The sequence below is a fragment of the Nuphar pumila genome, chromosome 7 (genome assembly GCF_984573655.1).
Source record: "Nuphar pumila chromosome 7, dmNupPumi1.hap1.1, whole genome shotgun sequence".
Taxonomy (NCBI): domain Eukaryota; kingdom Viridiplantae; phylum Streptophyta; class Magnoliopsida; order Nymphaeales; family Nymphaeaceae; genus Nuphar; species Nuphar pumila.
Window position 1 is genome coordinate 80,386,060 of NC_143255.1, and position 21,407 is coordinate 80,407,466.

Below are 21,407 nucleotides of genomic sequence, written 5' to 3' on the forward strand. Positions count from 1 at the left end.
ATTGTAACTCAAAGGTTCTGGGGTAAATACAAAATCTCGATGAGCCCTTTGATTTAGATGCTACAGATAACTCCCAAATGTAATCTTATTGATCAGTGACCTCTTGAGGCTCAAGACAAATATTAGAATCAAGACCGATTAGATTTCTTATATTTCCAACAAACAAGAATTCTCCATGATGTACAAAAGCAGGTGGAAAATCTCTTGTTCAAGTAGCACTGTACATAGTTACCATCATGAAATGCCAAAGGAATTTGTAAATATTAGTAAATCATCTTTTAGATCAAGAGGCTCTACAATAAAATACTCATGATAGCAAAGCAACAGTTTGTAGTTAGAAGCAATCAGAACTAGCTTTAGACACCAAAGCATCAGTTCCAGTGCACTAACATGATATGCATATATTTATAAGAATCTTCCTATTTTTAGTGGCATCCACATAGAATTCAGCGACATTGAGCTAAGGACATCGAGGCAAACCCTTTGAAACATGACTTAGAAGATACTTCAAGCACATGAAAGAATTTTCAGCAACATATTGAAAACAATATATGAGATCAGTTAATTACATCATAACACAGGAGATACAGTCCTCAAAAGAAATGCTCAAGTATTTGAAAAAGTCCATGAAAGGCTGCAGAAAGCTTTTTTTTTTTTAAATAATTGCCTACCATTGTTGTTCTCCAACTTCAAAATTTTTAACTGCTGAATCTGTCTCTGTGTCTTCATTGTTATCCTCTTTCAATAGCCGTTGAGGATGTCTTGGTTTGCAACCAACAATACGAGATAAATAAGTTTTGCAATGCTAGGTGGCTGCCATGATGTTGAGATGACGGTGGGCGCAGACTAAACATGTGATGCCGTGTGCGCAATGGAAGACATGAGCATAGTGGGATGTGACAATAACCTGTGAATGGTTGAAGTGTTAAACTCAAAATGCTACTGTATGTAAGTGGTACACAGGCTCATAACACTACAGGATAAAAAAAAAAATGGAAAAGGGGATGTAAGAAAGCTTTTACAATATGTTCCTCCAATGACTTGACCAAACCTGGCAGTCCGTGGGACTAAGCAACAATTAAGCCATTATAACCATGGCTATCAACCAGTGAACTTCATCTGCGAGAATGCTCAAATTCTAAGTAAAGAGATCTGATGCAGCTCCTCAATCTGTTACAAATAACACGCAAATTACCCTGTTTATTAGAGATATTGCAATTTTTTGTAGCTGTGAGCTATAGATGTAACTGGGCCCTATTCCCCAACCACCAATCTGCTGACTTTGGCAAGGAAATTTTACAACAGAAGACTGAGTTGTAGTCTTTTGGAACCACTTGTATTGGCATTATGACAGACATTTTGTAGGAACGGATTTATCAGACTAGCTGGCTTTTAGCATTCTCCTCAGGCTTGTATACTTCATGGAGCCTTTCACTTTCTGGGCCTTCACCCAGCATAAGTTACCTGCAGTAGGTATGCTCTGTTCCATTACTACTACTGTTATAAACAGCAAACGCCTCTTTGCTACCAGCCTCATCACAAAAATTACAAACTTCTGCGTCATTCTTCATTAACTCAGATTTGAAATGTTCCCTCCCCAAATGGAGGTGATGATAACTGCAGTATTCCTTTCTTTTCAGAGACATTGGTTAGGACTAGTGGTCATCAGATTAACTTGCGGACATGAGCAACAGATTCCCCTTTTTAACAATATAAGAGAGTGGCATAGGAAATTTCATAAACCTCATTATCTCAAACATAGAAAGCCTTAACAGACCTGGACTTTATATCACGACATATATATATATATATATATATATATATATATATATATATATTTGCATTTTGAGACATCATTGCTTCTTTCACAAGTTATGCTTCTTAATATACAAGTTATTTTACCAATAGGTGACCTCATGCAGCTGAAATAGAGCATCAATGCCCTTTTATGCAGAGACAAATCCAAGGAGGAAAAGAAGACAGTCTATCCAAATAACAAAGCAATGACAGAGATCAGATGATCATGTCACTCGAGATTTACAAATAACTCCAAATTCCACATTCTCTGGCCAACTTGTTGTTACCCAGTGTGGGCATCAAAATGTAGATGTTTCTTATTCCCTGCAATAAATCCTCAATATCAATACATCAACAAGTCAACAACATATCCCCTCCCCCAAAAAAAAAAACCTCGAAATTTTCAAGAAGATGAGAAGCAAAATGCTATCTAAAAAAAAAAATCAAATTCTATGGAACCATTCTTGTAACTTAAAGATGATTATGTAACATAAAGATGAACCCAAATTCCATGTTGTTGGTTTGTCACCCAGCGTAAACATCAAAAGCACATACTTCTTGGCCCCTGCAACAGATCATGAATATCAATACCCAAACAGGAAGCCACCAAAAAAAAACCTTGAAATTTGCAAAAGAAGGTGAAGAAAGAAGAAAAAAAAAAGTACAAGGAATAGAAAGGAAAACCATACCTGTAATTCCACTTTCAGCTGTCATAGGTCAATTTACAATGGTATTGTCAAACAGTCTTCAACCATATCGGTGGGGAATTTGGTGAAAAGATCTAACTGTGGAGTTTAGCTAATTGACCAGAAATTCAACATGATTTCTAGCTAATAACTCCTTTGCAGGGTTAAACTTCTTCCAGCGTATTGAACCAGATATCCCCCACCAGCATATCAGTTTTAAACAATGCAGCCAGATCGCTTATCAAATGAATTTTTTTTTTATTTACACTTCGCAGTAATTCATGGACTTGATCTGGTGAGGAAGAATATTGCAAAGGACTGAATGTTATAAGAATCAACTAATGATCTTAATTCTTCAAAAGCCAAGCCAATCCTCGCTGCTACATGAGCCGATGGAACAAGCCCAAAGAATATGAGCAGAAAGGGGGTACATGGCAGGGTACACCCACCATTGATGATGCTATGTTTATGAAAATATCGAATATACTGCTATCAACTAAAAACAAGTAATCACTTAGGAATGAAATGCAGAATCACTGGGTCTAACGTATGATGACACAAACAAACATTTGAAATAAGAAAATCAGAGACGAGTTGTAATGAAGGGGAGGATCAAATACACGCCAAAACCAAAGGTCAGTCATAAATCAAGGATTAATCAAAAGAAAAAGATGATGCAAAGGTATTAAAACAACAGAAGACTAAAAAAAAAAGAATTATATAAACATAGGAAATCAAACAGAACCAGAAAAATCCAAATGTAAACAGATGATCGAAGAAAAGAGAGGTTAAACTGTAAACATGGAGTTGATAATCGAGAAAGGCAAGGGAGAGAAGAAAAAAAAAAAAAAAAGGGGGGAAATCAAACTAAAAAAAAAGAACTAATTAGTGCATTCCAATGTAAATCGTGATCTATGCAAAATACAAAGAGATATCAAGATGTAAATAGAGGAAATAAAATAGAAAAAACAAAGGGAAATGTTGGAACATGATTGTTCCATTTTGCTATAGCCTTTGGTGGATCGGTCCCGCTATATGCAGGTCGATTCCACCGTTGGTGCTAAAAAAAAATCTAAATAATGAAACTTGGTAATTAGAAGGAAAATTGGCAGGAAAAGAAAAAAAAAAAAGGAAGAGGGAGGGAGACGATTACCAGTCTGTAGCCTTATACTGTAAAGGTGTCCTGCTTTCGGTTGGGTGGATTTGAAGAAATGAGAGATGGGGCTTCTACTCCGGTGTTCTGGTCGAATCTAAACCCCTTGGTCGATCGAGAGAGAGAAGTCCAGGGGAAGCAAAAGATGGGTGTCGAATGTTGATCTTCCTTATCTTGCAGAGCTTTTGAAGGAGAGAGTCCGGTGAATATGGTGAAACGTGATCTGCCGTGGGGATCCCTTCAGGGCCGGACTGAAGAAGAAGCGGGAGTTTGAGAGCCGTTCGTGAAGGAGGAAATGGGGAGGTGAAGAAGCAGTTTGTGAAGTAGAGAGAAGAGAAGGAGACCGGTGGTGTGGTGAAGACGGATCCGAGAAGAGGAAGAAGAGAGGTAATGGTGGGGTGATAACAGATGAGGTCCAGGGTCTTCCCTTTGCCGATTTTAAAGAAGGTGGAGAAGAATCCAAAACGGTGCTTCTGTTGCGAATGGATGGAGGAGAGAAAGAGGGGTTTGTTGAAGATCAACGGTGTTTGAGGAGGTCACACATGGGGGGTTGGCCATGGAGGGTTCGGTGGAAGCTTCTGCAGCTGATGGGTGGCTGAGGCTTTGAGAGTGTCTCCGAGAGAGGAGAGATCGATGGAGGCGGCTGAGAGAGAGAAACAAACTCGAGAAAAAGCTTGAAAGGGTCCCCCCCCTCAAAAACCCTAACTCGACTATTTAGTTTTGCATTTTCCAAAAGAGGTCTTCTTATAAAAAGATTTTTCAAAAACGGGTTTCTAAAAACCATTTTGCAATTTTCTTCATTTATTTTTGATTTTTTTGTTCTTTTCTGAGTATTTTTATTTTTTTGTATTTTGGGAAATACAAAATCCTAAAATGTACGGCAAAACAAGAATTTAAACTAATTTTTTTGTATTTTTGAGAAATATTTACAAAAAGAAGGTTTTCAAAGCTATTTTGAGGAAATTTCTTTAGAAAATGGGTTCGGACCCGAGTTTTGAGAAAATGTTCGAGTTTTTGAAGCTCGAATTGAGAAATACATGTGATGGATCCAAACGGATGTTGGATGGAGTGTCCGAGTTTATTTAAAACTATTTTTGGTATTTTCTATAATTTTAATTTAAAATTTGAACAAAAAGACTCAGATTTGGATCTGGACAATAGATCCAGATCCGAAATCAATTTAAACATATGAAATGAATTTAATTTCAATAAAACTAGAGAAATGAACTGGAATTTAGATTTAAAATGACTCATTTACTCAAAAAATGAATTTAGGGGCAAAAAGGGAATATTTAAGAAGATTTTGAAAAATTTGGGGTGTTCACAATATTCTTATTTTTGAAGTCTCAAGTTCCGACTTGAACTTACTTTTGAATCCAATGCTCGTGTTGGACAAATCGTTGCTTTGAGAATTCGAGTTTTCAAACTCAATTCTCATTTCATTTTTTTATATTTAAAAACCGGGTTCCGACTCGGATTTTCCTTTTGTATATTCTTATTTTTGAAGTCTCAAGTTCCGACTTGAACTTCCTTTTGAATCCAATGCTCGTGTTGGACAAATCGTTGTTTTGAGAATTCGAGTTTTCAAACTTGATTCTCACTCATTTTCTTGTGTTTGGAAAAAAACGAGTTCCGACTGGGATTTTCGCTTTTTGTATATCCTCATTTTCTCGAAATTCCAATTTGAATTTCTCCTGTCAATCTAATGCTCACTTGTGGAGCGGAGTTCTCCTTGAACTTCCCTTTCAGGTTAAGGGACAAAACCTGAATTTCCCCCTTCAGGATAAGGGATAATCCTGAAACACCCGCAATCATTCTCGCTTAATTCTCAAGTATCTTCGAATGTCGGTCTCATTTTTTTAAATCCTCCTTTTAAAAAAACCCAGTGCTCGTACTGGTATGCATTTCGAAAACCCAGTGCTCGTACTGGTGTGCATTTTTCGAAAACCCAGCGCTCATACTGGGGCATTTTGAAATCCAGTACTGGTGCATCTAGCGCTCGTGCTAGTTGTTTGGCTGACTGATCAGTTAGCCATCCAGGTTCAGTCTTTGTACTAACCAATCCTCATCATTCAAGCTCTAAATTCTCAATTTCGACCTTCGGGTCATCATTTTATCAAAAAAAAAAATCAAATCAATCATCTTTTCTTGCGAAGGACCCTCTTTAGGGAGAGTTCGAGGGAGCTCGTTCTTTTTGCATGCAACCATCTTTCGTTCGCAATAACCTCTTCCAGGGAGAGTTTGAAGGGACTCGTTTTCTTCGCGAATAGTTTGCAAAACATCAACCAACTTTACACAAAAGAACCCCTTTTCCAGGGAGAGCTTCGACGGAAGCTCGTTTCTTTTGTGGCCCCCATTTTTCTCATCTTTGGCCAACCCCTTCACAGAGGACCCTCTTCTAGGGAGAGTGTGATGGACTCGTTCCTCTGTGATACTTTCTCAACTTTGTTTTTCGGCCGCCTTTCCATAAGAGAAGCCTAGAGATAGAGAGTTTTGACGAAAACTTAATTTCTCTTCGAAAGTTCCGTTTTGCAAACACCTCTTTCAGGGAAGAGAGCAGTATTTCCAACTTCTCATTCAGGTAAGGGCTTAAGCCTGAGTCTCTCTTTTTGGGGAAAAAGAGAGGAGAATTTTGTCACGGACGTGTCGATTCGATATCGAGCAATATCTTTCATCAAGGATTTCTAGAATACATTGCCAATTTGCTATCAAAAGTCATTTGTTGGTCTCAAAGCTTTCATCGCACAAAGAATTATCTCAAACTACCTTTAGTATCATCTTCAAAAGAGCAAGACTTTGGCGAAATGAGAACAAAATTCAAGCTTTTTCTGTTGGTCAACCAAGAGGATGAAGAAAAATCTTCGATATGACCAGCAAAGGAAAAATTCAATGATGTTGAAAAGCCATAAATGAGTTGATATTGATCATAGCTATGACACATTCCTAAAGATCATTCTTCTGGCAGTAAGACAGTGGAAATATCCTGGGCAGTAAAAAGAACCTACCCAATCCATATCTCCTCAGTCATCCAAGCTAAGCTGCAATCAAATATCCGCAAAAGAGATCTCTCAATTGTCGTCAAGATGAAGGCGAATTAAGCGAGTAGACCCCCGGGGCCAAAGAAGATTTAAAACATCTCCAAGATGACAGAGTTTGTGACGGATCCTTCCAGGGAAAGTTCAGATCACCGTCGAGATGAAGGCGGATGCGGTGAACCTATCGACAAACCCTAAAAGATATTTGATTTCTGCTATCATTCAGAGATTTCAACCCAATGAACCTATATCATCAAGCATAATTCCTGAGAAAGAAAAAGAAAGATCGGAGCATCTCCAAGATGAAGGAGTTTGTGATGTACCCTTCCTCGGAAAAGAGAGAAAAGTCAGGGCATCTCCAAAATGAAGGATGATGTGAAAGAACCCAAGAAAGCTCCATGGTTCAAAAGAGTGCAAAAAGATCATCACGGGAAATGCCCAGGATATCAAACTGCCCGAAAATGCCAAGAATCATCTTTTTCTATGTGAAATTCTTTTATCAATATCTTTTCACTCAATCGCTTTTATGAAAAGAAGAATATTTCCTCTCTTTTCATATCAAGGAAATTGACATCTTCCTTGAAGAAGCTTAACAGTAACAAATTTGAGTTTAAATTCTTGATTCTATAGAGTTAGCCCAATTGGAGCTAATACTCTAGGTAGAAAGAGGTGATATTTTCATGCACAATTCAATCATTTTAGATCAACTACAAGTTTTGGCATCTTATTGGCAATATTTCCTAGTTTTCCCAAAAGGAAGTGTGAACTTGATGTTCGTTTTGACATATCCTGACGTCATCCCTCCTTAGGACTGAAAAGTCCTTTCCTTCCGTCTGATCTGAGCACTCTCAGATTCGCACACTTCCCTGTGTTCCCCACTGTCCCACCATGGACAGTTCCTGCTCAGGATAAGGGTTAAACCTGAACTTTTTGCAAAAGTTTTGTTATTGTCAAAAGCTTTTTTTTAGTCTCAGCAATGAGGCGCCCAAGAACAACCCCTTTTTAAGCTTTAGGGACCCCCATTTTCATCCTTTTACAAAAACCCCTCTTGGACTTGTTGTGCAAAGTCTAGAGGCCCATCACAGTTTTCCTCGCTCCTCGAGGATTTTGTATCCATTCAGGCTAAGGATTAAACTTGTTACCTCGCTCCTCGAGGTATCACCCAAACCTTCTGCGAGAGGTCGTCTGTCTTTAGGAAGCTGATTTTAGTCTCAGCAATGAGGCGCACAAGATCATCCCTTTTTCAAGCTTTAGGGAATCCCTTGTTTTTCTCTTCTCGCAAACCCCTTCTGGATTTGTTCATCCAAATTCTGAAGGTCCCATTATGGTTTCTTCATCTGAGGATTCCGTATGGTCGTCCCTTTTAGGTTAAGGGTTAAGCCCAAACCTCGCTCCATGTGGTATCTTCTCTTCAGGTTAGGGTTAAACCTGAGTCCCGCTTTGATTAGATATCCTTTCTAGTGCCATCACGGTTTCTTCACTCGAAGATTCCGTATCATCCCCCCACTCAGGAGAAAGGGTTAAACCTGAATCTCGCTTTGGCGATGCATTCGTTGTCCCATCACAGCTTCCTCGTTCGAAGATTCTGTATGGTCGTCCCTTTCAGGATAAGGGTGAAGCTTGAATCTCGTTCCATGAGATATCTTCCTTCCTTTTAGGTTTTGGTTAAACCTGAACCTCGTCTCGACGAGGTAATCCTCCCCGTCCCATCATGGTTTTCCCCACGAAGGAATCCATGCTTTTCGTATATCCATCCAGGAAAGGATCATGCTTAAAAGTTTCATCTCGCAAGGCATTTCTCTCAAAAATGTCCCATCGAGGTCTGCTAATATTCCTTTCCCCATCCAAGTTATCTTGATCTATCTTCGTCCCTTCCAGGTTAAGGGCTAAAAACCTGAGTCATATCAAAAGTTGATCTTGCCTCACCCAGGAGACTTGATCAAAACTCCTATCTTTCATTATTTGGGGATCATCACCCAAAGTCCCATCACGATTTTCTCATTTTCTACTCAATCATATCATTTTCGAGGATTTCATCTTCCCAAAGCCATTCAAGGATAAAGTTTTAAACCTGAAAAACCATGTCTTTTAAATAAATTCTTCCACGCCCACTTCAGATCTGTTGACTGGGTTATTTTTCAAAATTTGGAGTGTTTTCTTTGCCACTAAGCTCGGCTTTCAACCGGCTTAGTAGCAAAGAGGGGCATCTGTGAACACCCCAAATTTTTCAAAATGTTGTAAATATCTCCTTTTTGCCCTTTTCCCCCATTTTTTGGGTAATTGAGTCAGTTTTTTTTATCTAAATTCCATTTTATTTCTCGATTTTTTCTGAAATTAAATTCATTTTACATATCTGACTCAATTTCTGATCCGGATCTAGATCAAAATCCAAATATGAGCTTCATTATCCAATTTTAAATCAAATTCTCAAAATTATCAAAAATAACTTTTTGAAAGGCTCAGACAGTTCATCCAGTATCCGTTTGGATCCATCGAGTTGTATTTCTCAATTCGGGGTTTAAAACTCGAATATTTTCTCAAGACTTGGGTCCAAACCCATTTTTTGAAGAAATTTCCTCAAAATAGCCTTGAAAACTTTCTTTTGTAAATATTTCTCAGAAAAATACAAAAAAAAAATTTTAATTAGTTTTAAATCTTTCATTTTAGGATTTTATTTCCAAAATGACAAAAAAAATCAGAAAATGAAGAAAACAACAAAAAAATCAAAAAAATATATACAGTTTAAAACTCTTTGAAGCTTGCTTGAAAAAAAAATGGAAAAAGTGGCAACTTCACGATCTTTTTCTCTCATTGTCTCACCCCCTCTTTGTCCCGGTTCCCTCTCTTTGTCCTGGTTCTCTCTCTCTCTCGAAACCTCTCTCCGGGCTTCCCCTTTTAGGGCCCAAAAGCTTTCTCCTTCTCTACCAAATCCTCTGGAAGCCCCTCCATGTGCAATCCCTACATCCTCAACCCTTCATCACCAATGGCCTCACAGGCCTTCCCCTTTCCTCAAACCTTCCATCGCCAACACCCATGTGCGTTCGTCTTCATCTACCCTCCGATCATCACCTTCCACGGATGACCCTTGATTCCCAACAGAATCCCCTTCTCGAACTATCCTTCAGCGTCCTCCATCCCATGGCTATCAATCGCCCTCGCCTCGTCCTCACCCGTCAATCTCCAACAAGAACCCCCTTTCTTCCAGAGCCTTCCTCTTCCACTTTAAAAGGGGAACGCAGAGGAAGCCCAAAGGGGGCGCATCTCACCCCACCATTGCATCCTGATCACCTTTTTTTCCTTCTTCCATCGCTATTCTTCTTGTTTTCTTGGTTTTCCCCTAAACCACGAAAGGGGGTCCGTCGCCCTAATAGGAGAACTACAGGGGGAAGGACATTGACGAAGCATCTATTGGCACCGCGCTTCACCCCCACACCATCCAGTTTTTCTCTGAAAGATCAACCTCGTCTCCATCAGCCCCTCCTTTCTCATCTCTTCCTTTCGATCAACTGAAGAGAAATCTGCAGTGGAGCCAAGCTAACCACGAAAAGTCTGAAGAAAGAAGAGAAGGAACAAAATTCCTTCCAGTTCCTTCAAGGCAAGACTATCGGTTTCCTCTTCCGATCAGCTGAAGGAAGCCCACCAGCCAACGACACCAAGGCTAAAGTAAGCAACGTTTTTTTTTGTTTCTTTTTCCTTTTTTTTCTTTTTCAAAGCACACACGTAGAATCGATCTGTTTGCAACAAGATCGACCTATGTACATGCAACATCGACCAGAATATCCTAATTCCAACATTTTTTTTATTTTGTAATTTTTCCTAATTCTGATCTGTGTTTTCCTTCTTTCCATCTTGATTGTAGTTTTCGTTGGAATTTCTCCTCTGATTTCCCCTTTTGATTTCGTTTTACTCTTTTCCTTTTATAGTTAGTTTTTTTTTTATATATATATGTATTTCCTTTTTGTGGCTTCGATCCTCTATTGACATTGAAATTCTAGCAGATTAGCATGCATTCTGATTTTCGATTCTCCCTTTTTTTTTTCTCTTCTTTCTCTTTCTTGTTATTCACTTATTTTCCTTTTTTTGTTAGTTTCAAGTCCATCCAGCATTAGGCTTCATCCCTTACTTTACATTCTGCATTTTGCTCCTATATCTCGTTTCATTCTAATCTTTTTCTTTTAATTTGGATCTTGTTGGTTTTTCAATCGCCTGTTTACATCGAGATTTCCATACTAAATCTTGATTTCCTGTTTGATATCACGATCACTCTTACTGATAAGCCATTTTTCTTACTTTCGTTTTAACCATCCACGGTATTTTGACCTTCATTTTCCTTTTATTTTTACCTTTTTTAGATTTCTCGTGTCCATCTTGATATCTGGTTAGGCACTTGATTCTTTGATTCACGCCAGCCAGTGTATTACATCTACTCAATCAGTGTCCCGATTCATCATAGTCGCTTACATTTCTTGGCAATTTCATTTACTGCATTTACTACTTCATTGTGAAAAGATCATTTCGCCATTTCATAAGTAAAATCCACACACATTCAGACACTAAGGTGCTTCAGGGTAAGTGGGCACTAGATGCATTTGTTTTAATCACATAATGTTTGATTTTCCTAGAGCATTGCAGAATTTCAAACATTCTTTGTAATAATCTCCACCCACTGGAATCAAACAACAAAATCAATTGATTCCATCAAAAAAAAAATAGTTTGGGTTCGTTTACTGCCTAAAGTCCATGGGTTGATATATTGTTTTCATTTCAGTTATTGACTATATGTTAGCATCATATGTTTTTTTTTTTGGATTGTTGTTCTCTTGCCTCATGTTCTATGCTCACTCAAGACCCTTACGTGATGTTAAAATATCATCTGCGTCATCGATCTCTTTCTTCCCCTGTACAGCTGAAAGGGTAGGAATGTTCTGAATGTTTTGGTTGGTTGTTGGAGAAACTTCAGATGCAGCCATGGGAAACCTACCATCCATGTTTTCTCATTAGAAGCCCCTTGGTTCTGATATTTCAGTTTAAGAAGAAGAATAGCTCCCCTCTGGATTGTTGTTGATTCGTCATCTTTCAGATGTGATATATAAGCACGTTGCTTAATAAGAGAATCACGAGGATCTAAAACAAAAATTTCAGTTGAAAGGGGTGATGTGATTCACAATTGGAGACAAAAGCATAATGTCAATAATACAACGTTATTTCCTACCGAAGGTTAGGCATTCTTGCCTCTGCTAAGACAAAAAAAGCATATGTAAAATATCAATGACATTTGACTTCATTTGCACCATTAGTCATAATGATGTATGCACGCATGTCTTCGAGTAAAAAGAAATCCAATACAGCATTATCGGTGAGTTTAACTCTCAAAAGTCAGAAAAGCTCATTTGACTATTATCCAAACTCTATGATATTGGTCTCATATTCTTCTGTTCAGTTATGGAAAAACATCCACATTGCAGGAAATTTTAGAAAATTACTTGTTAGCATTCTTTGTTTTTTTTCTTTTCCTTCTCTTTCCTGCTGTATTTTAATAGTTAATAATCACTTGTTGTAATAAGGCATGTTATACTGTCATTAGCGTGCCCATGTCAACACTGTTTTGCTGTATGTATCCCTATCATGCTCCAGCTCACCAATCAAGCAAGGAGGTTATTTCCGATCTCTAGCAGAAATGTCTTGTTTTAGGCTTCATGAGGTTTTAAAACCCTGTACAGAATTCACTTAGCCCCAGTAATCCAATCCCAGTTCCACCATCTTGTGATGCCAATCAGGTGAGGAATTTATGGCACATGGTTCGGTCATATGATACATTGATTTGATAGTGTCGATTTCCATGAAGGCCTTTGCCCTGCTGATGATTTTTAAGTCTTGATTGCTGCTAAGGCCGCCTTGAGGGTTAGTAAGAATCTGGGAGAGAATTGGGTATAGTCTCTCTATCCTGGCATCTCTGTCACACCATTTTGCAGTATATCTTGCTGCGCCTTCAGCAGGTATAACACCTCCTACACCCACATACACACTTTCATTGTCATAAGTATTCCCTACTGTAATTTCATGTTCATATACTTCATTACACTACCAAAAACCCACCTGCTAACACCATTGGAGCCCATCTTGCTAATACCACTGCGAATCGATTTCTGATTGAGTAAATGTCTATTCGCTGCAGGTTATCGGTAACCTACAAACAGTATCGGCCTACAACAGGTTTGAAACTTCCCTTCCAGAATCCATCTTTTATCAATTGCTTGACTTAATATGAATTCCTGTTGTGAAATTGCTGTAAAACTTTGCTTAAATTTTCCCGTGATTTGCTTAGAAGATGTTGGTTTTACTGCAAAATAAGACTGATATCTGTTATAAGATTTGCTTGGGCCCGCCACATCACTGCTTCCACCTGCATTATTGATGCTTTTGCTTCAATAGATATTCTCACGTATATGATTGTTAATTTTGTAACGAGATTCCACTGTGGAATTTCCTAATTTTATTGTGAAACCTTTTCATTTTCTGTACCTATACATTTGACAAGCATCTTCATTTTTCACATTCATGCTGTCATCTGACATTCACAGTTTTCGCCCTTTTTTTCTCTTTTCTCTTGTTGTCCTAGTCGATGTAACATTCACAGGCTTACAACAGTGCTTGTTGTGGCTTTCACCTTAGCATTTATAGCAGTGACAAGCACTGCTATAGCCCTTGGTTGCCTATAGCAGGGCCCAGCCTTGTTGTGGTTGTTATTTCAGGGTATCTATAACAACGTTTAGCACTGTTATGATTCTCATATGTCCACAGCCATGCTAAATACTGATGTGATTTCTATTTTGGCACCTTTAGCAGTGCTTAACCCTGCTGTGACTCTTCTGTGTACACAATAGTGCCCAATACTAACCCAATAGCCACCACTTACTATCAGATGCACCTTCCTGTGTGTCATATGGCTGTACATCCACCATTGTTATTTACCTGCAGCACAGTGGCTCAGATGCTATCGTGTGTTTTAACATTTTCCTTCCCTTGTCCGATAAGCATTCTAGTCATAAAGCATTAAGAATATGTCTCTCTGTTCAAATCTGGGTCATATATCATTACTTCAAGCACATTAAAGGCTCAGCCATGAATGCCTCTATCCTCAGGTAGGTTCAAGAACTAGGTGTATCATTGAATGCCACATAGTTCATTTGGTAAGCCGTCATCTGCATCATAAGTAGCTGTGTTTATTACATCCCATGATGGTTCGTCTTGGACCATCCTCACCCTTGCCTTCACTCATTGCATGTAGGTGTTCATTTAACTACAGCATTGTCTATATATATACATACATATATATGTATGTATCTATATATATATATATATATATATATATATATATATATATATATATATATATATATGTGTGTGTGTATTTTCTAACAAATGCAGGGTAGGCCGTATGCCTTTCTCATTCGAATATGAGTAAAACATTGTGTAAGATTTTGAATAGTCATTTACACCCACATTTTAAATCTCCTTTTTGTGCGAATTCTATCTTGCAGGAACATGAGAAAAGCTGGAAATTAGAAATTTTCAATGTTTTCAATTCCAATATTGTAATAAGCTAGATATTAATGAAAATTCTACATTTTCAGTCTTAGATTAGAATGGATGAGCATGTAAATAACATTTGTTTCATTATTTTCCTTTATTTCTGAAAAGTCACAAATGGGAAACACGAATGGTACGTGCACCATTCTAATAGGAGGTGATTAATCCTAAGTTGATGATTTGCATCAATGGCCATAGTCAGGATGTGAACAAAACTTAGGATTTTCATCGTTTATGGAATAACATTGGATCCACACTGGGTCTTTTCATCATATTTTCTTTAAAAAAAAATTTCCTATTTTATCAGGGTTTAATTTAAAATTAATTCAATATATATACCAATGGCCATAGTCAGGGTATATTGAGAGTTAATTTCATTTTAAACTCTATAAAAGCACCAAAAATGTATTTTATTCTTTACTTGAATTTAGATATAGATTATTATATAATACATTCAATGACCATAGTCAAGGATGTATTATATCTTCAATCTTATTTTAAATTCATTTAAAGAATGAAATAGCTTTTTCAAAATCCAATTTCAAAAATTTAAATTCATTCATCATTTATCATAGAATTGCATCATATTTCCAAAATTTCCTCTTCAAAAAAAATCCAAGTAATGTAAATATTTTCCTCAAATCTATCTTCAATCCTTATCAAATCCAATTCATTCTTTCAATTTTCAAAATTCTATTTCATTTTCAAATCTCAAAGTTCAATCTAACTTTGAGATTTCAAACTCATTTTTCAAATTCAAATCAGATTTCAAAGTTCAATTTAACTTTGAAATTCCAAATTTATTTATATTAAAAAACTCCAAATCAAATCCAAAGTTCAATTTAACTTTGAGATTCCCTTCATCTTCTAAATTTCAAATTCCAAATTCAAAAATTCAAGGTCTAAATTGACTTTGAAATTCGTTTGTATATTCAAAATTCTAAATTTCAAAGTTCAATTTAAAAGTTCTTATCTTCTGAATTTAACTCCAAATCCATTTTTAGGATCCAGGATTCAACACTCACTTTGGATCTTAGACTTCAGATCCAATCCCTCTTTAGGATCCAGACTCCAATTTCACTTTGGATCTTAGACTTCAGATCCAATTCCTCTTTAGGATTCAGACTCCAATTTTCACTTTGGATCTTAGACTTCAGATCCAATTTCCTTATAGGATCCAGAATCCAATTTCACCTTGGATCTCAGACTTCAGATCCAAATCCATCTTAGGATCCAGACTCCAACTCTATTTTGGATCTCAGACTTCAGATCCAAATCTATTTTAGGATCCAGAACTTAATTTCACTTTTTGATCTCACCTTTCAGATCCAAAATCCATTTTAGGATCCAAAATCCAACTTCTACTTTGGATCTCAGATTTCAGATCCAAAATTCCATCTTGGATTCCAAATCTTGGACCCAATTCCATTCAAAATTTCAGATCCAAAATCCATTCTAGGATCTAGAGTCCAACTCTACATTGGATCTTAGATTTCAGATCCAAAACTCATCTTAGGATCCGGAATCCAATTCCAAATTTCAGATTTCAATTCCATTTTCGGATCTTATCTAAATCCATTTCTATTCTTAAATACCATCCGGATTTCTCAGATCCATTCCAAATTTCCAACTTCAGAAATCTAAATTCAATTCCATCTCAAGTATTCATTTCTTTTCCTAAATTCAGGTTCAAATTCAAAGCTCATTTCTGACTTTGAAACTTCACTTTCCTTCATTTCAAAAAGCTTCGAATCATTCTTTCTCAAACTCTGATTTACTTCAAAGACTTAGAACTTCTCTGATCTATCTCAAGTTCTAAAGTTAGATTCCAACATTTCTTCACTCCCTTATCAAGTTCATCTCAGAACAACTTGGAAATTTTTTAAAAATCTCTTTCAAAAAGAGCATACATCCTTGCATTGCACAAGTATGATTCTTTGTGCATTTAGACCTTCTAGAGTTAGAATAAATTCTTAGATTATATTTAGGCAAAGCCAAAGGCATAGATTCAATCCTTGGCTCGATTACCCCTGGTAAAGGCGCCAGGAACGATCGAACCTTGTACCGACGAGCGAATACCGTCTCTTCATTTTCCCGCAATAATTTTCAAAAACGGAGGTGAGTAATTTTCTAAATGTTTTCAAATAAAGGTCAAGTGAGACCGCGCGAAATCTTTCCTCTTCTCTCTTTCTTCCTTTCTTTTCTCTTCTCTCTTTCTTTCTGTTTTTTATTCTCCTCCCATCAAAAAAAGGAGGAAATAAGGGGTTGGAAAGGAAAAGAGAAGGAAGAGAGAGAGAATATTACGAGAGGAAAAATTTTGCAATGATCACAATATATTACCTTGTTGATGTCATGGTTAACTCTGTATAGAAAGGAAATTTGATTTAGCATCACATCATCTTTCGTCTGTGTCTGGTATTTCGATTTAGAATCTCTTTTAGCAACTGATTGAAATTCGACTATCTGTAGTTGTCTGATTCATTTGACTCTGTTCATTCACGTTGTTTACCAGGATTTCCTCTGTGCTTATTATTTGTACAAAATCTCATCATTATCTCTCATTAAATCTGGCTTTCTGTATGATTTGAGCTTTCTGTGTTTTTGAATTGCAGATGTTTCAGGTCTTCTGTGCACATGAGTCTTCATTAGTCTTATGTGTTTTGAAGCACATTATCGTAATTTCATTTTAATATTTTGTTGATATAGTTAATAGTATGTGGTTATTTAAAAAAAAACGAAAAAGAAAACATTGCCTCATTGCTAGCATATGTATCTACTCATCGTGTTGAGTTTCAACTGTTATAATCCCCTTTGCATCCAAGAAGTCCAAGGGAATGCCCAATATGTTGATAGAGTTCTCGTGACATGCTCGTGACCCATCTGTTGATATGCTGGCAGCATGTCGTTCGATCCCCCTTAGTAAATACAGGATTCAATGGCGGGTATCATCAAATGCTGGAGACAACCGGTCTCATAATTTCCTTTTCACGCAAAAGATAGGTGGTGACCTGTTTCAGTATAATAAACAAAAAAAAATCCCTTTTTCATTAGCATATCGTTTGTATGGGACAGGTATGGCCTCCTTGGTTATGTTAATTACAGTGTGGTTTCTGATTATATGTTTTTTTTTTCTTCTGTAAGTTTGGATCATGTGTAGACAAAGTATCTATGGTTGCTTAAAAAAGAAAAAATCTTATCTATATCGATGTGTTACGCACCTCTGCTTCCAATAGATGCTTTTAATTTCATCTGTCTTCTATCACTTGTTCAATTCCACCTAAAGCTCCTCATGTCTTACCTAAGTTTCATTGAGTTTTCAATCAACTTTTTTTTTATATTTGATATCTTTTTTTTTGATACAGAGATACGCAGATACTCCCTGGAAAAAAGCACGCAGATTCATCTTTTAAGGCTACAAATTTTTGGTTCCAGACTTTGGAAACTTGAAACAGGTCAAGGGAAATATTTATTCTTCAGCAATATGTGCTTCACTAGTTAGGAAATGCCTAGCTCTTTGAAAAGGTTCTGGAAAAGTGGGAAAAACCAAATCATCCACTGATTTCGTATGAATAGTTTACCTAATTATTCCAATAATGGCATCCGGTATCATTCCCACTATAACATCCCCCGTTTGAAAATATCACATTTTCCTGTCATGTATCAAAGTGTTAGGATATCTCAAGACATGCCTGGTTTTGGGCTTTTGGATATGTACAATCCGTAAAATATATATGTATATGTACAAATATATATATATATATATATATATATATATATAGATATTTGAAGCATTCTTATTGCTTTGATCATCGAAGCTTCTGCAGGGCTGACCCAAAATGAAAATTCCCATTGGATATTGGAAGAAAGCCGAGCTCTGATGAGCATCTCGATTCTTTAGCCCACCTCTATGATTGTCTAGAGCCTCTGTAATTAACACCATATAGCGTTAAAATTCCTATATTTGAACAGTTTTTGTTTTATATCAGTTACTTTCCTCTGTTATATATGTCAGTTCACATATATTGATCACACTGCACATGCCAGTTTGTGTATTAGTTGTACATATTAGTTGCAACATTGTGTTAATTTGCATATGTGATCGTACTGCTAAATGTTAGAAATCCTTCAACATCCACGTGAGTTGCATAGTAAGTTAATCCCCTGCGATTTGTGCGTATATTAGCATTATGTTTCTTGCACCCCACACTCATATGACTCATATTACCCTTCACACAGTAAAACCCCCTTTGCACTTCCACATTTAAACATCCTGTGTTCCCCCATTGCTATATAGTTACAACCTTCAACCCTTACAACACTCCACAGGATGCTTAAAACTAGTACACAACATAATAGTGGTCACCTCTGCCACAGTCACTTCATTCATCTAGTATATGACACCACTTCCCTGCAACCTCACTTGCAACATCACACCAGGCCCCTTGGCTTGTTGCATAATACCCTTTTCTCTATTATCTCCAAACACCACACAACACCTAAACCATTAGGCACAGCCAGCTTCTCCCAGCCACCGTGCATCTATTGTAATGACACTGTTGCACTTTTACTATAGCAGTGCCCACATTTGACACAACCCATACATATTCACACAACATTTTTTTTACCTGCTGCATGCCTATATATACCTCCAGCACCCCTTTACTTCTTCATTTACATACCCATTAATGCTGCCCCTTTGGTAGCATGATTAAGGCTTTTGTATCTATTGCCCCTTTACACTTGTAAAATGCACTACTAATCTGAATAGTGGCATCCATAACAGTATGTACACCACTATTTACTGCATGTCACCACATTTCACTTGCACAACACACTACATGTCCACCATACGTTATATATGGCACATGCATCACTTCATAAATACCAATGTGATCATGTGTATTTCAACATAGTTTGCTTCTATATATATTTATGTATCTTTGTTAAGTGCTAATTTAAATTTCATAGGAATTAGATGAAAAAGGCCATTTTTCTCCTTAGTTTAGGAATTTGAAATACATTCAAGGTTGTAATAGCAAGATTATAAATGAGAAATTTACATTTTCAGTCTTAAATTAGAATGTATGAGCATGCATTTTTATGGAATTAATTGTTTTCATATCATTTTCATCTTATTTCTACAAGATTTCATAAATGGGACCACGAATGGCACGTGCACCATTTTATAAAAGGTCATTAATCCTAAGTTGATGATTTACATCAATGGCCATAGTCAGGATGAAAACAAAACTTAGGATTTTTATCTTTTATAGAATAACACTAGATCTACACTGGATCCTTTTCAAAATCATCATATTTTTCTAAATATTTTCCACTTTTATTAGGGTTTAACTTGAAATTAACTCAAGATATATATCAATGGCCATAGTCAGGATATATTGAGAGTTAGTTTCATTTTAAACTCTATAAAAGCACCAAAATATATTTTATTCTTCACCTGAATTTAAATATGATTATTATATGATACATTCAATGACCATAGTCTGGAATGTATTATATCTTCAATCTTATTTACATTCATTTAAAGAATGAAATATGATTTTCAAATCCAGTTTCAAAATTCTTTAAATTCATTCATCATTCAGGATAGAATTGCATCGTATTTTCAAAATTCCCTTTCAAAACTCCAAGTGGTTTTGAATATCTTCTTCAAATCAATCCTTATTTATATATTCAGATTTAAATTCAATTCTATCTCCTTTCAAGGATCAATTTTAAAGTCCAATTTGACTTTGAAATTCCAAAATCATTTTGTATTCAAAACTTTAAATTTCCAATTCAAATCAAATTTCGAAGTTCAAATCAATTTTGAAATTCTCAAATTCACTTTTTCAAGATTCAAATTCAAGTTCAAATCAGTATCTCAAAATCAATTTCAAAGTTCAATTTAAAACTTTGAAATTTTTTATTCATCTTCTGATTTCAAAATTCAAATTTATTCTTTATCTTCAAAATGCTTCTCAAATCAAAATCAAAGTTTTGAGATTAATTATGAATCTCAAAATTTTCTCTAAATTTTAAATTCAATCTGGGTTTTCAAAACCCAGACCCATCTTCAAAAGTCCCATTTGGAATCTCAAAATCCAAATCCAAAGTTAGAACCCAATCCCAACTTGGATCCAGATTTCCAAATGCAATCTCCACATTTGGATCTCAGACTTCAGATCCAAATTCCATTTAGGATTCGAGATTTCGGATCCAATTCCATCTTGGATCTCAGACTTCAGATCCAAATTTCATCTTGGATTCCAGATCTTGGATCCAATTCCATTTAGGGTCCAGAATTCAACTCCATCTTGGATCTCACACTTCGGATCCAATTCCATTTAGAATCCTAGAATTCAATTTCATTTTTCGATCTCAGACTTCAGATCCATACTCTATTTAGGATTCCAGAATTCAACTTCATCTAGAATTCCAGACTTCAGGTCCAAAATCCATCCCATATTTCAAAAACCAATTCCATTTCTCATTATCCCATCTTGATCTCTTAAACCCAATTCTATTTCTCAACTTGGATTTCTCAAATCTCATTTTTTTATTTCAAGCTTTAAATATAAAATTCAAATCCATTCCAAATATTCATTCTCCTCTCCTAAATCCGGATTCAAAGTCTAATTTCTGACTTTTGAAACTTCTATTTTTCCTTTTATCTCAAAACCTCAAATCATTCTTTTCAAAATCTTGATTTATTCTCCCTAAACTCTGATTATTTTCAAAGACTTAGAACTCCAAAATATCTTTCCTGATCTATCTCAAGTTCTAAAGATTCAACCATTCAGAAACCATTTATTATCAAAGTCATCTCAGAAACACTTGGAGATTTCTAAATCATTTTTTAAAAAGAGCATACATCCTTGCATTGCACAAGCATGACTTTTTGTGCATTTAGACTTAGGATAAATTCTTAGATAATCTTTTAGCAAAACAAAAGGACATAAAATTTGACCCTTGGTTCGATTACCCTTGGTAAAGGCGCCAGGAACGGTCGAACCTCGTACCGACGAGCGAATCCCGTCTCCCAATTTTCTCGCAAATATTTCGAAACAGAGGCGAGTTATTTTCTTAAATATTTTCAAAAACTAAGGTCAAGTGAGACCTTCGCAGAAGATTTCCTTTCCTCTT